We start from the raw sequence: 13,584 nt of genomic DNA, 5'->3' as shown, positions 1-13,584 counted from the left end.
GCTGCTAATATAGACTGGTTGATAAAGAGATAGTATACTCGTAACTAGTATGACTGTAAAGAAAGAAAAAAAACCACGGTTAGGTGGTATATACAATTATGGACGGGCTGCCGAGTGCCGACACAGAGGTAGCCACAGCCGTGAACTACCGCACTGTACTGTGTCTGCTGCTAATATATAGACTGGTTGATAAAGAGATAGTATACTCGTAACTAGTATGTATGTATAAAGAAAGAAAAAAAAACCACGGTTAGGTGGTATATACAATTATGGACGGGCTGCCGAGTGCCGACACAGAGGTAGCCACAGCCGTGAACTACCGCACTGTACTGTGTCTGCTGCTAATATATAGACTGGTTGATAAAGAGATAGTATACTCGTAACTAGTATGTATGTATAAAGAAAGAAAAAAAAACCACGGTTAGGTGGTATATACAATTATGGACGGGCTGCCGAGTGCCGACACAGAGGTAGCCACAGCCGTGAACTACCGCACTGTACTGTGTCTGCTGCTAATATAGACTGGTTGATAAAGAGATAGTATACTCGTAACTAGTATGTATGTATAAAGAAAGAAAAAAAAAACACGGTTAGGTGGTATATACAATTATGGACGGGCTGCCGAGTGCCGACACAGAGGTAGCCACAGCCGTGAACTACCGCACTGTACTGTGTCTGCTGCTAATATAGACTGGTTGATAAAGAGATAGTATACTCGTAACTAGTATGACTATAAAGAAAGAAAAAAAAACCACGGTTAGGTGGTATATACAATTATGGACGGGCTGCCGAGTGCCGACACAGAGGTAGCCACAGCCGTGAACTACCGCACTGTACTGTGTCTGCTGCTAATATATAGACTGGTTGATAAAGAGATAGTATACTCGTAACTAGAGATGAGCGCCTGAAATTTTTCGGGTTTTGTGTTTTGGTTTTGGGTTCGGTTCCGCGGCCGTGTTTTGGGTTCGAACGCGTTTTGGCAAAACCTCACCAAATTTTTTTTGTCGGATTCGGGTGTGTTTTGGATTCGGGTGTTTTTTTCAAAAAACACTAAAAAACAGCTTAAATCATAGAATTTGGGGGTCATTTTGATCCCAAAGTATTATTAACCTCAAAAACCATAATTTACACTCATTTTCAGTCTATTCTGAATACCTCACACCTCACAATATTATTTTTAGTCCTAAAATTTGCACCGAGGTCGCTGTGTGAGTAAGATAAGCGACCCTAGTGGCCGACACAAACACCGGGCCCATCTAGGAGTGGCACTGCAGTGTCACGCAGGATGTCCCTTCCAAAAAACCCTCCCCAAACAGCACATGACGCAAAGAAAAAAAGAGGCGCAATGAGGTAGCTGTCTGAGTAAGATTAGCGACCCTAGTGGCCGACACAAACACCGGGCCCATCTAGGAGTGGCACTGCAGTGTCACGCAGGATGTCCCTTCCAAAAAACCCTCCCCAAACAGCACATGACGCAAAGAAAAAAAGAGGCGCAATGAGGTAGCTGACTGTGTGAGTAAGATTAGCGACCCTAGTGGCCGACACAAACACCGGGCCCATCTAGGAGTGGCACTGCAGTGTCACGCAGGATGTCCCTTCCAAAAAACCCTCCCCAATCAGCACATGATGCAAAGAAAAAGAAAAGAAAAAAGAGGTGCAAGATGGAATTGTCCTTGGGCCCTCCCACCCACCCTTATGTTGTATAAACAAAACAGGACATGCACACTTTAACCAACCCATCATTTCAGTGACAGGGTCTGCCACACGACTGTGACTGATATGACGGGTTGGTTTGGACCCCCCCCAAAAAAGAAGCAATTAATCTCTCCTTGCACAAACTGGCTCTACAGAGGCAAGATGTCCACCTCATCTTCACCCTCCGATATATCACCGTGTACATCCCCCTCCTCACAGATTATCAATTCGTCCCCACTGGAATCCACCATCTCAGCTCCCTGTGTACTTTGTGGAGGCAATTGCTGCTGGTCAATGTCTCCGCGGAGGAATTGATTATAATTCATTTTAATGAACATCATCTTCTCCACATTTTCTGGATGTAACCTCGTACGCCGATTGCTGACAAGGTGAGCGGCGGCACTAAACACTCTTTCGGAGTACACACTTGTGGGAGGGCAACTTAGGTAGAATAAAGCCAGTTTGTGCAAGGGCCTCCAAATTGCCTCTTTTTCCTGCCAGTATAAGTACGGACTGTGTGACGTGCCTACTTGGATGCGGTCACTCATATAATCCTCCACCATTCTATCAATGTTGAGAGAATCATATGCAGTGACAGTAGACGACATGTCCGTAATCGTTGTCAGGTCCTTCAGTCCGGACCAGATGTCAGCATCAGCAGTCGCTCCAGACTGCCCTGCATCACCGCCAGCGGGTGGGCTCGGAATTCTGAGCCTTTTCCTCGCACCCCCAGTTGCGGGAGAATGTGAAGGAGGAGATGTTGACAGGTCGCGTTCCGCTTGACTTGACAATTTTGTCACCAGCAGGTCTTTCAACCCCAGCAGACTTGTGTCTGCCGGAAAGAGAGATCCAAGGTAGGCTTTAAATCTAGGATCGAGCACGGTGGCCAAAATGTAGTGCTCTGATTTCAACAGATTGACCACCCGTGAATCCTTGTTAAGCGAATTAAGGGCTGCATCCACAAGTCCCACATGCCTAGCGGAATCGCTCCCTTTTAGCTCCTTCTTCAATGCCTCCAGCTTCTTCTGCAAAAGCCTGATGAGGGGAATGACCTGACTCAGGCTGGCAGTGTCTGAACTGACTTCACGTGTGGCAAGTTCAAAGGGCATCAGAACCTTGCACAACGTTGAAATCATTCTCCACTGCACTTGAGACAGGTGCATTCCACCTCCTATATCGTGCTCAATTGTATAGGCTTGAATGGCCTTTTGCTGCTCCTCCAACCTCTGAAGCATATAGAGGGTTGAATTCCACCTCGTTACCACTTCTTGCTTCAGATGATGGCAGGGCAGGTTCAGTAGTTTTTGGTGGTGCTCCAGTCTTCTGTACGTGGTGCCTGTACGCCGAAAGTGTCCCGCAATTTTTCTGGCCACCGACAGCATCTCTTGCACGCCCCTGTCGTTTTTTAAAAAATTCTGCACCACCAAATTCAAGGTATGTGCAAAACATGGGACGTGCTGGAATTTGCCCATATTTAATGCACACACAATATTGCTGGCGTTGTCCGATGCAACAAATCCACAGGAGAGTCCAATTGGGGTAAGCCATTCCGCGATGATCTTCCTCAGTTGCCGTAAGAGGTTTTCAGCTGTGTGCGTATTCTGGAAAGCGGTGATACAAAGCGTAGCCTGCCTAGGAAAGAGTTGGCGTTTGCGAGATGCTGCTACTGGTGCCGCCGCTGCTGTTCTTGCGGCGGGAGTCCATACATCTACCCAGTGGGCTGTCACAGTCATATAGTCCTGACCCTGCCCTGCTCCACTTGTCCACATGTCCGTGGTTAAGTGGACATTGGGTACAACTGCATTTTTTAGGACACTGGTGAGTCTTTTTCTGACGTCCGTGTACATTCTCGGTATCGCCTGCCTAGAGAAGTGGAACCTAGATGGTATTTGGTAACGGGGGCACACTGCCTCAATAAATTGTCTAGTTCCCTGTGAACTAACGGCGGATACCGGACGCACGTCTAACACCAACATAGTTGTCAAGGCCTCAGTTATCCGCTTTGCAGTAGGATGACTGCTGTGATATTTCATCTTCCTCGCAAAGGACTGTTGAACAGTCAATTGCTTACTGGAAGTAGTACAAGTGGGCTTACGACTTCCCCTCTGGGATGACCATCGACTCCCAGCGGCAACAACAGCAGCGCCAGCAGCAGTAGGCGTTACACGCAAGGATGCATCGGAGGAATCCCAGGCAGGAGAGGACTCGTCAGAATTGCCAGTGACATGGCCTGCAGGACTATTGGCATTCCTGGGGAAGGAGGAAATTGACACTGAGGGAGTTGGTGGGGTGGTTTGCGTGAGCTTGGTTACAAGAGGAAGGGATTTACTGGTCAGTGGACTGCTTCCGCTGTCACCCAAAGTTTTTGAACTTGTCACTGACTTATTATGAATGCGCTGCAGGTGACGTATAAGGGAGGATGTTCCGAGGTGGTTAACGTCCTTACCCCTACTTATTACAGCTTGACAAAGGGAACACACGGCTTGACACCTGTTGTCCGCATTTCTGGTGAAATACCTCCACACCGAAGAGCTGATTTTTTTGGTATTTTCACCTGGCATGTCAACGGCCATATTCCTCCCACGGACAACAGGTGTCTCCCCGGGTGCCTGACTTAAACAAACCACCTCACCATCAGAATCCTCCTGGTCAATTTCCTCCCCAGCGCCAGCAACACCCATATCCTCCTCATCCTGGTGTACTTCAACACTGACATCTTCAATCTGACTATCAGGAACTGGACTGCGGGTGCTCCTTCCAGCACTTGCAGGGGGCGTGCAAATGGTGGAAGGCGCATGCTCTTCACGTCCAGTGTTGGGAAGGTCAGGCATCGCAACCGACACAATTGGACTCTCCTTGTGGATTTGGGATTTCGAAGAATGCACAGTTCTTTGCTGTGCTGCTTTTGCCAGCTTGAGTCTTTTCATTTTTCTAGCGAGAGGCTGAGTGCTTCCATCCTCATGTGAAGCTGAACCACTAGCCATGAACATAGGCCAGGGCCTCAGCCGTTCCTTGCCACTCCGTGTGGTAAATGGCATATTGGCAAGTTTACGCTTCTCCTCCGACAATTTTATTTTAGGTTTTGGAGTCCTTTTTTTACTGATATTTGGTGTTTTGGATTTGACATGCTCTGTACTATGACATTGGGCATCGGCCTTGGCAGACGACGTTGCTGGCATTTCATCGTCTCGGCCATGACTAGTGGCAGCAGCTTCAGCACGAGGTGGAAGTGGATCTTGATCTTTCCCTAATTTTGGAACCTCAACATTTTTGTTCTCCATATTTTAATAGGCACAACTAAAAGGCACCTCAGGTAAACAATGGAGATGGATGGATTGGATACTAGTATACAATTATGGACGGGCTGCCGAGTGCCGACACAGAGGTAGCCACAGCCGTGAACTACCGCACTGTACTGTGTCTGCTGCTAATATATAGACTGGTTGATAAAGAGATAGTATACTCGTAACTAGTATGTATGTATAAAGAAAGAAAAAAAAACCACGGTTAGGTGGTATATACAATTATGGACGGGCTGCCGAGTGCCGACACAGAGGTAGCCACAGCCGTGAACTACCGCACTGTACTGTGTCTGCTGCTAATATATAGACTGGTTGATAAAGAGATAGTATACTCGTAACTAGTATGTATGTATAAAGAAAGAAAAAAAAACCACGGTTAGGTGGTATATACAATTATGGACGGGCTGCCGAGTGCCGACACAGAGGTAGCCACAGCCGTGAACTACCGCACTGTACTGTGTCTGCTGCTAATATAGACTGGTTGATAAAGAGATAGTATACTCGTAACTAGTATGTATGTATAAAGAAAGAAAAAAAAACCACGGTTAGGTGGTATATACAATTATGGACGGGCTGCCGAGTGCCGACACAGAGGTAGCCACAGCCGTGAACTACCGCACTGTACTGTGTCTGCTGCTAATATATAGACTGGTTGATAAAGAGATAGTATACTCGTAACTAGTATGTATGTATAAAGAAAGAAAAAAAAACCACGGTTAGGTGGTATATACAATTATGGACGGGCTGCCGAGTGCCGACACAGAGGTAGCCACAGCCGTGAACTACCGCACTGTACTGTGTCTGCTGCTAATATAGACTGGTTGATAAAGAGATAGTATACTCGTAACTAGTATGTATGTATAAAGAAAGAAAAAAAAAACACGGTTAGGTGGTATATACAATTATGGACGGGCTGCCGAGTGCCGACACAGAGGTAGCCACAGCCGTGAACTACCGCACTGTACTGTGTCTGCTGCTAATATATAGACTGGTTGATAAAGAGATAGTATACTCGTAACTAGTATGTATGTATAAAGAAAGAAAAAAAAAACCACGGTTAGGTGGTATATACAATTATGGACGGGCTGCCGAGTGCCGACACAGAGGTAGCCACAGCCGTGAACTACCGCACTGTACTGTGTCTGCTGCTAATATAGACTGGTTGATAAAGAGATAGTATACTCGTAACTAGTAAGTATGTATAAAGAAAGAAAAAAAAAACACGGTTAGGTGGTATATACAATTATGGACGGGCTGCCGAGTGCCGACACAGAGGTAGCCACAGCCGTGAACTACCGCACTGTACTGTGTCTGCTGCTAATATAGACTGGTTGATAAAGAGATAGTATACTCGTAACTAGTATGACTATAAAGAAAGAAAAAAAAACCACGGTTAGGTGGTATATACAATTATGGACGGGCTGCCGAGTGCCGACACAGAGGTAGCCACAGCCGTGAACTACCGCACTGTACTGTGTCTGCTGCTAATATATAGACTGGTTGATAAAGAGATAGTATACTCGTAACTAGTATGTATGTATAAAGAAAGAAAAAAAAACCACGGTTAGGTGGTATATACAATTATGGACGGGCTGCCGAGTGCCGACACAGAGGTAGCCACAGCCGTGAACTACCGCACTGTACTGTGTCTGCTGCTAATATATAGACTGGTTGATAAAGAGATAGTATACTCGTAACTAGTATGTATGTATAAAGAAAGAAAGAAAAACCACGGTTAGGTGGTATATACAATTATGGACGGGCTGCCGAGTGCCGACACAGAGGTAGCCACAGCCGTGAACTACCGCACTGTACTGTGTCTGCTGCTAATATAGACTGGTTGATAAAGAGATAGTATACTCGTAACTAGTATGTATGTATAAAGAAAGAAAAAAAAAACACGGTTAGGTGGTATATACAATTATGGACGGGCTGCCGAGTGCCGACACAGAGGTAGCCACAGCCGTGAACTACCGCACTGTACTGTGTCTGCTGCTAATATAGACTGGTTGATAAAGAGATAGTATACTCGTAACTAGTATGACTATAAAGAAAGAAAAAAAAACCACGGTTAGGTGGTATATACAATTATGGACGGGCTGCCGAGTGCCGACACAGAGGTAGCCACAGCCGTGAACTACCGCACTGTACTGTGTCTGCTGCTAATATATAGACTGGTTGATAAAGAGATAGTATACTCGTAACTAGTATGTATGTATAAAGAAAGAAAAAAAAACCACGGTTAGGTGGTATATACAATTATGGACGGGCTGCCGAGTGCCGACACAGAGGTAGCCACAGCCGTGAACTACCGCACTGTACTGTGTCTGCTGCTAATATAGACTGGTTGATAAAGAGATAGTATACTCGTAACTAGTATGTATGTATAAAGAAAGAAAAAAAAAACACGGTTAGGTGGTATATACAATTATGGACGGGCTGCCGAGTGCCGACACAGAGGTAGCCACAGCCGTGAACTACCGCACTGTACTGTGTCTGCTGCTAATATAGACTGGTTGATAAAGAGATAGTATACTCGTAACTAGTATGACTATAAAGAAAGAAAAAAAAACCACGGTTAGGTGGTATATACAATTATGGACGGGCTGCCGAGTGCCGACACAGAGGTAGCCACAGCCGTGAACTACCGCACTGTACTGTGTCTGCTGCTAATATATAGACTGGTTGATAAAGAGATAGTATACTCGTAACTAGTATGTATGTATAAAGAAAGAAAAAAAAACCACGGTTAGGTGGTATATACAATTATGGACGGGCTGCCGAGTGCCGACACAGAGGTAGCCACAGCCGTGAACTACCGCACTGTACTGTGTCTGCTGCTAATATATAGACTGGTTGATAAAGAGATAGTATACTCGTAACTAGTATGTATGTATAAAGAAAGAAAGAAAAACCACGGTTAGGTGGTATATACAATTATGGACGGGCTGCCGAGTGCCGACACAGAGGTAGCCACAGCCGTGAACTACCGCACTGTACTGTGTCTGCTGCTAATATAGACTGGTTGATAAAGAGATAGTATACTCGTAACTAGTATGTATGTATAAAGAAAGAAAAAAAAAACACGGTTAGGTGGTATATACAATTATGGACGGGCTGCCGAGTGCCGACACAGAGGTAGCCACAGCCGTGAACTACCGCACTGTACTGTGTCTGCTGCTAATATAGACTGGTTGATAAAGAGATAGTATACTCGTAACTAGTATGACTATAAAGAAAGAAAAAAAAACCACGGTTAGGTGGTATATACAATTATGGACGGGCTGCCGAGTGCCGACACAGAGGTAGCCACAGCCGTGAACTACCGCACTGTACTGTGTCTGCTGCTAATATATAGACTGGTTGATAAAGAGATAGTATACTCGTAACTAGAGATGAGCGCCTGAAATTTTTCGGGTTTTGTGTTTTGGTTTTGGGTTCGGTTCCGCGGCCGTGTTTTGGGTTCGAACGCGTTTTGGCAAAACCTCACCGAATTTTTTTTGTCGGATTCGGGTGTGTTTTGGATTCGGGTGTTTTTTTCAAAAAACACTAAAAAACAGCTTAAATCATAGAATTTGGGGGTCATTTTGATCCCAAAGTATTATTAACCTCAAAAACCATAATTTACACTCATTTTCAGTCTATTCTGAATACCTCACACCTCACAATATTATTTTTAGTCCTAAAATTTGCACCGAGGTCGCTGTGTGAGTAAGATAAGCGACCCTAGTGGCCGACACAAACACCGGGCCCATCTAGGAGTGGCACTGCAGTGTCACGCAGGATGTCCCTTCCAAAAAACCCTCCCCAAACAGCACATGACGCAAAGAAAAAAAGAGGCGCAATGAGGTAGCTGTCTGAGTAAGATTAGCGACCCTAGTGGCCGACACAAACACCGGGCCCATCTAGGAGTGGCACTGCAGTGTCACGCAGGATGTCCCTTCCAAAAAACCCTCCCCAAACAGCACATGACGCAAAGAAAAAAAGAGGCGCAATGAGGTAGCTGACTGTGTGAGTAAGATTAGCGACCCTAGTGGCCGACACAAACACCGGGCCCATCTAGGAGTGGCACTGCAGTGTCACGCAGGATGTCCCTTCCAAAAAACCCTCCCCAATCAGCACATGATGCAAAGAAAAAGAAAAGAAAAAAGAGGTGCAAGATGGAATTGTCCTTGGGCCCTCCCACCCACCCTTATGTTGTATAAACAAAACAGGACATGCACACTTTAACCAACCCATCATTTCAGTGACAGGGTCTGCCACACGACTGTGACTGATATGACGGGTTGGTTTGGACCCCCCCCAAAAAAGAAGCAATTAATCTCTCCTTGCACAAACTGGCTCTACAGAGGCAAGATGTCCACCTCATCTTCACCCTCCGATATATCACCGTGTACATCCCCCTCCTCACAGATTATCAATTCGTCCCCACTGGAATCCACCATCTCAGCTCCCTGTGTACTTTGTGGAGGCAATTGCTGCTGGTCAATGTCTCCGCGGAGGAATTGATTATAATTCATTTTAATGAACATCATCTTCTCCACATTTTCTGGATGTAACCTCGTACGCCGATTGCTGACAAGGTGAGCGGCGGCACTAAACACTCTTTCGGAGTACACACTTGTGGGAGGGCAAGTTAGGTAGAATAAAGCCAGTTTGTGCAAGGGCCTCCAAATTGCCTCTTTTTCCTGCCAGTATAAGTACGGACTGTGTGACGTGCCTACTTGGATGCGGTCACTCATATAATCCTCCACCATTCTATCAATGTTGAGAGAATCATATGCAGTGACAGTAGACGACATGTCCGTAATCGTTGTCAGGTCCTTCAGTCCGGACCAGATGTCAGCATCAGCAGTCGCTCCAGACTGCCCTGCATCACCGCCAGCGGGTGGGCTCGGAATTCTGAGCCTTTTCCTCGCACCCCCAGTTGCGGGAGAATGTGAAGGAGGAGATGTTGACAGGTCGCGTTCCGCTTGACTTGACAATTTTGTCACCAGCAGGTCTTTCAACCCCAGCAGACCTGTGTCTGCCGGAAAGAGAGATCCAAGGTAGGCTTTAAATCTAGGATCGAGCACGGTGGCCAAAATGTAGTGCTCTGATTTCAACAGATTGACCACCCGTGAATCCTTGTTAAGCGAATTAAGGGCTGCATCCACAAGTCCCACATGCCTAGCGGAATCGCTCCCTTTTAGCTCCTTCTTCAATGCCTCCAGCTTCTTCTGCAAAAGCCTGATGAGGGGAATGACCTGACTCAGGCTGGCAGTGTCTGAACAGACTTCACGTGTGGCAAGTTCAAAGGGCATCAGAACCTTGCACAACGTTGAAATCATTCTCCACTGCACTTGAGACAGGTGCATTCCACCTACTATATCGTGCTCAATTGTATAGGCTTGAATGGCCTTTTGCTGCTCCTCCAACCTCTGAAGCATATAGAGGGTTGAATTCCACCTCGTTACCACTTCTTGCTTCAGATGATGGCAGGGCAGGTTCAGTAGTTTTTGGTGGTGCTCCAGTCTTCTGTACGTGGTGCCTGTACGCCGAAAGTGTCCCGCAATTTTTCTGGCCACCGACAGCATCTCTTGCACGCCCCTGTCGTTTTTTAAAAAATTCTGCACCACCAAATTCAAGGTATGTGCAAAACATGGGACGTGCTGGAATTTGCCCATATTTAATGCACACACAATATTGCTGGCGTTGTCCGATGCCACAAATCCACAGGAGAGTCCAATTGGGGTAAGCCATTCCGCGATGATCTTCCTCAGTTGCCGTAAGAGGTTTTCAGCTGTGTGCGTATTCTGGAAAGCGGTGATACAAAGCGTAGCCTGCCTAGGAAAGAGTTGGCGTTTGCGAGATGCTGCTACTGGTGCCGCCGCTGCTGTTCTTGCGGCGGGAGTCCATACATCTACCCAGTGGGCTGTCACAGTCATATAGTCCTGACCCTGCCCTGCTCCACTTGTCCACATGTCCGTGGTTAAGTGGACATTGGGTACAACTGCATTTTTTAGGACACTGGTGAGTCTTTTTCTGACGTCCGTGTACATTCTCGGTATCGCCTGCCTAGAGAAGTGGAACCTAGATGGTATTTGGTAACGGGGGCACACTGCCTCAATAAATTGTCTAGTTCCCTGTGAACTAACGGCGGATACCGGACGCACGTCTAACACCAACATAGTTGTCAAGGACTCAGTTATCCGCTTTGCAGTAGGATGACTGCTGTGATATTTCATCTTCCTCGCAAAGGACTGTTGAACAGTCAATTGCTTACTGGAAGTAGTACAAGTGGGCTTACGACTTCCCCTCTGGGATGACCATCGACTCCCAGCGGCAACAACAGCAGCGCCAGCAGCAGTAGGCGTTACACGCAAGGATGCATCGGAGGAATCCCAGGCAGGAGAGGACTCGTCAGAATTGCCAGTGACATGGCCTGCAGGACTATTGGCATTCCTGGGGAAGGAGGAAATTGACACTGAGGGAGTTGGTGGGGTGGTTTGCGTGAGCTTGGTTACAAGAGGAAGGGATTTACTGGTCAGTGGACTGCTTCCGCTGTCACCCAAAGTTTTTGAACTTGTCACTGACTTATTATGAATGCGCTGCAGGTGACGTATAAGGGAGGATGTTCCGAGGTGGTTAACGTCCTTACCCCTACTTATTACAGCTTGACAAAGGGAACACACGGCTTGACACCTGTTGTCCGCATTTCTGGTGAAATACCTCCACACCGAAGAGCTGATTTTTTTGGTATTTTCACCTGGCATGTCAACGGCCATATTCCTCCCACGGACAACAGGTGTCTCCCCGGGTGCCTGACTTAAACAAACCACCTCACCATCAGAATCCTCCTGGTCAATTTCCTCCCCAGCGCCAGCAACACCCATATCCTCCTCATCCTGGTGTACTTCAACACTGACATCTTCAATCTGACTATCAGGAACTGGACTGCGGGTGCTCCTTCCAGCACTTGCAGGGGGCGTGCAAATGGTGGAAGGCGCATGCTCTTCACGTCCAGTGTTGGGAAGGTCAGGCATCGCAACCGACACAATTGGACTCTCCTTGTGGATTTGGGATTTCGAAGAATGCACAGTTCTTTGCTGTGCTGCTTTTGCCAGCTTGAGTCTTTTCATTTTTCTAGCGAGAGGCTGAGTGCTTCCATCCTCATGTGAAGCTGAACCACTAGCCATGAACATAGGCCAGGGCCTCAGCCGTTCCTTGCCACTCCGTGTGGTAAATGGCATATTGGCAAGTTTACGCTTCTCCTCCGACAATTTTATTTTAGGTTTTGGAGTCCTTTTTTTACTGATATTTGGTGTTTTGGATTTGACATGCTCTGTACTATGACATTGGGCATCGGCCTTGGCAGACGACGTTGCTGGCATTTCATCGTCTCGGCCATGACTAGTGGCAGCAGCTTCAGCACGAGGTGGAAGTGGATCTTGATCTTTCCCTAATTTTGGAACCTCAACATTTTTGTTCTCCATATTTTAATAGGCACAACTAAAAGGCACCTCAGGTAAACAATGGAGATGGATGGATTGGATACTAGTATACAATTATGGACGGGCTGCCGAGTGCCGACACAGAGGTAGCCACAGCCGTGAACTACCGCACTGTACTGTGTCTGCTGCTAATATATAGACTGGTTGATAAAGAGATAGTATACTCGTAACTAGTATGTATGTATAAAGAAAGAAAAAAAAACCACGGTTAGGTGGTATATACAATTATGGACGGGCTGCCGAGTGCCGACACAGAGGTAGCCACAGCCGTGAACTACCGCACTGTACTGTGTCTGCTGCTAATATATAGACTGGTTGATAAAGAGATAGTATACTCGTAACTAGTATGTATGTATAAAGAAAGAAAAAAAAACCACGGTTAGGTGGTATATACAATTATGGACGGGCTGCCGAGTGCCGACACAGAGGTAGCCACAGCCGTGAACTACCGCACTGTACTGTGTCTGCTGCTAATATAGACTGGTTGATAAAGAGATAGTATACTCGTAACTAGTATGTATGTATAAAGAAAGAAAAAAAAACCACGGTTAGGTGGTATATACAATTATGGACGGGCTGCCGAGTGCCGACACAGAGGTAGCCACAGCCGTGAACTACCGCACTGTACTGTGTCTGCTGCTAATATATAGACTGGTTGATAAAGAGATAGTATACTCGTAACTAGTATGTATGTATAAAGAAAGAAAAAAAAACCACGGTTAGGTGGTATATACAATTATGGACGGGCTGCCGAGTGCCGACACAGAGGTAGCCACAGCCGTGAACTACCGCACTGTACTGTGTCTGCTGCTAATATAGACTGGTTGATAAAGAGATAGTATACTCGTAACTAGTATGTATGTATAAAGAAAGAAAAAAAAACCACGGTTAGGTGGTATATACAATTATGGACGGGCTGCCGAGTGCCGACACAGAGGTAGCCACAGCCGTGAACTACCGCACTGTACTGTGTCTGCTGCTAATATATAGACTGGTTGATAAAGAGATAGTATACTCGTAACTAGTATGTATGTATAAAGAAAGAAAAAAAAACCACGGTTAGGTGGTATATGCAATTATGGACGGGCTGCCGA

Source organism: Pseudophryne corroboree, chromosome 7, assembly GCF_028390025.1.
Source record: "Pseudophryne corroboree isolate aPseCor3 chromosome 7, aPseCor3.hap2, whole genome shotgun sequence".
In the NCBI taxonomy this organism is placed as follows: domain Eukaryota; kingdom Metazoa; phylum Chordata; class Amphibia; order Anura; family Myobatrachidae; genus Pseudophryne; species Pseudophryne corroboree.
The sequence above is the reverse complement of the archived record's forward strand: the minus strand, read 5'-3'. Positions refer to the sequence as shown.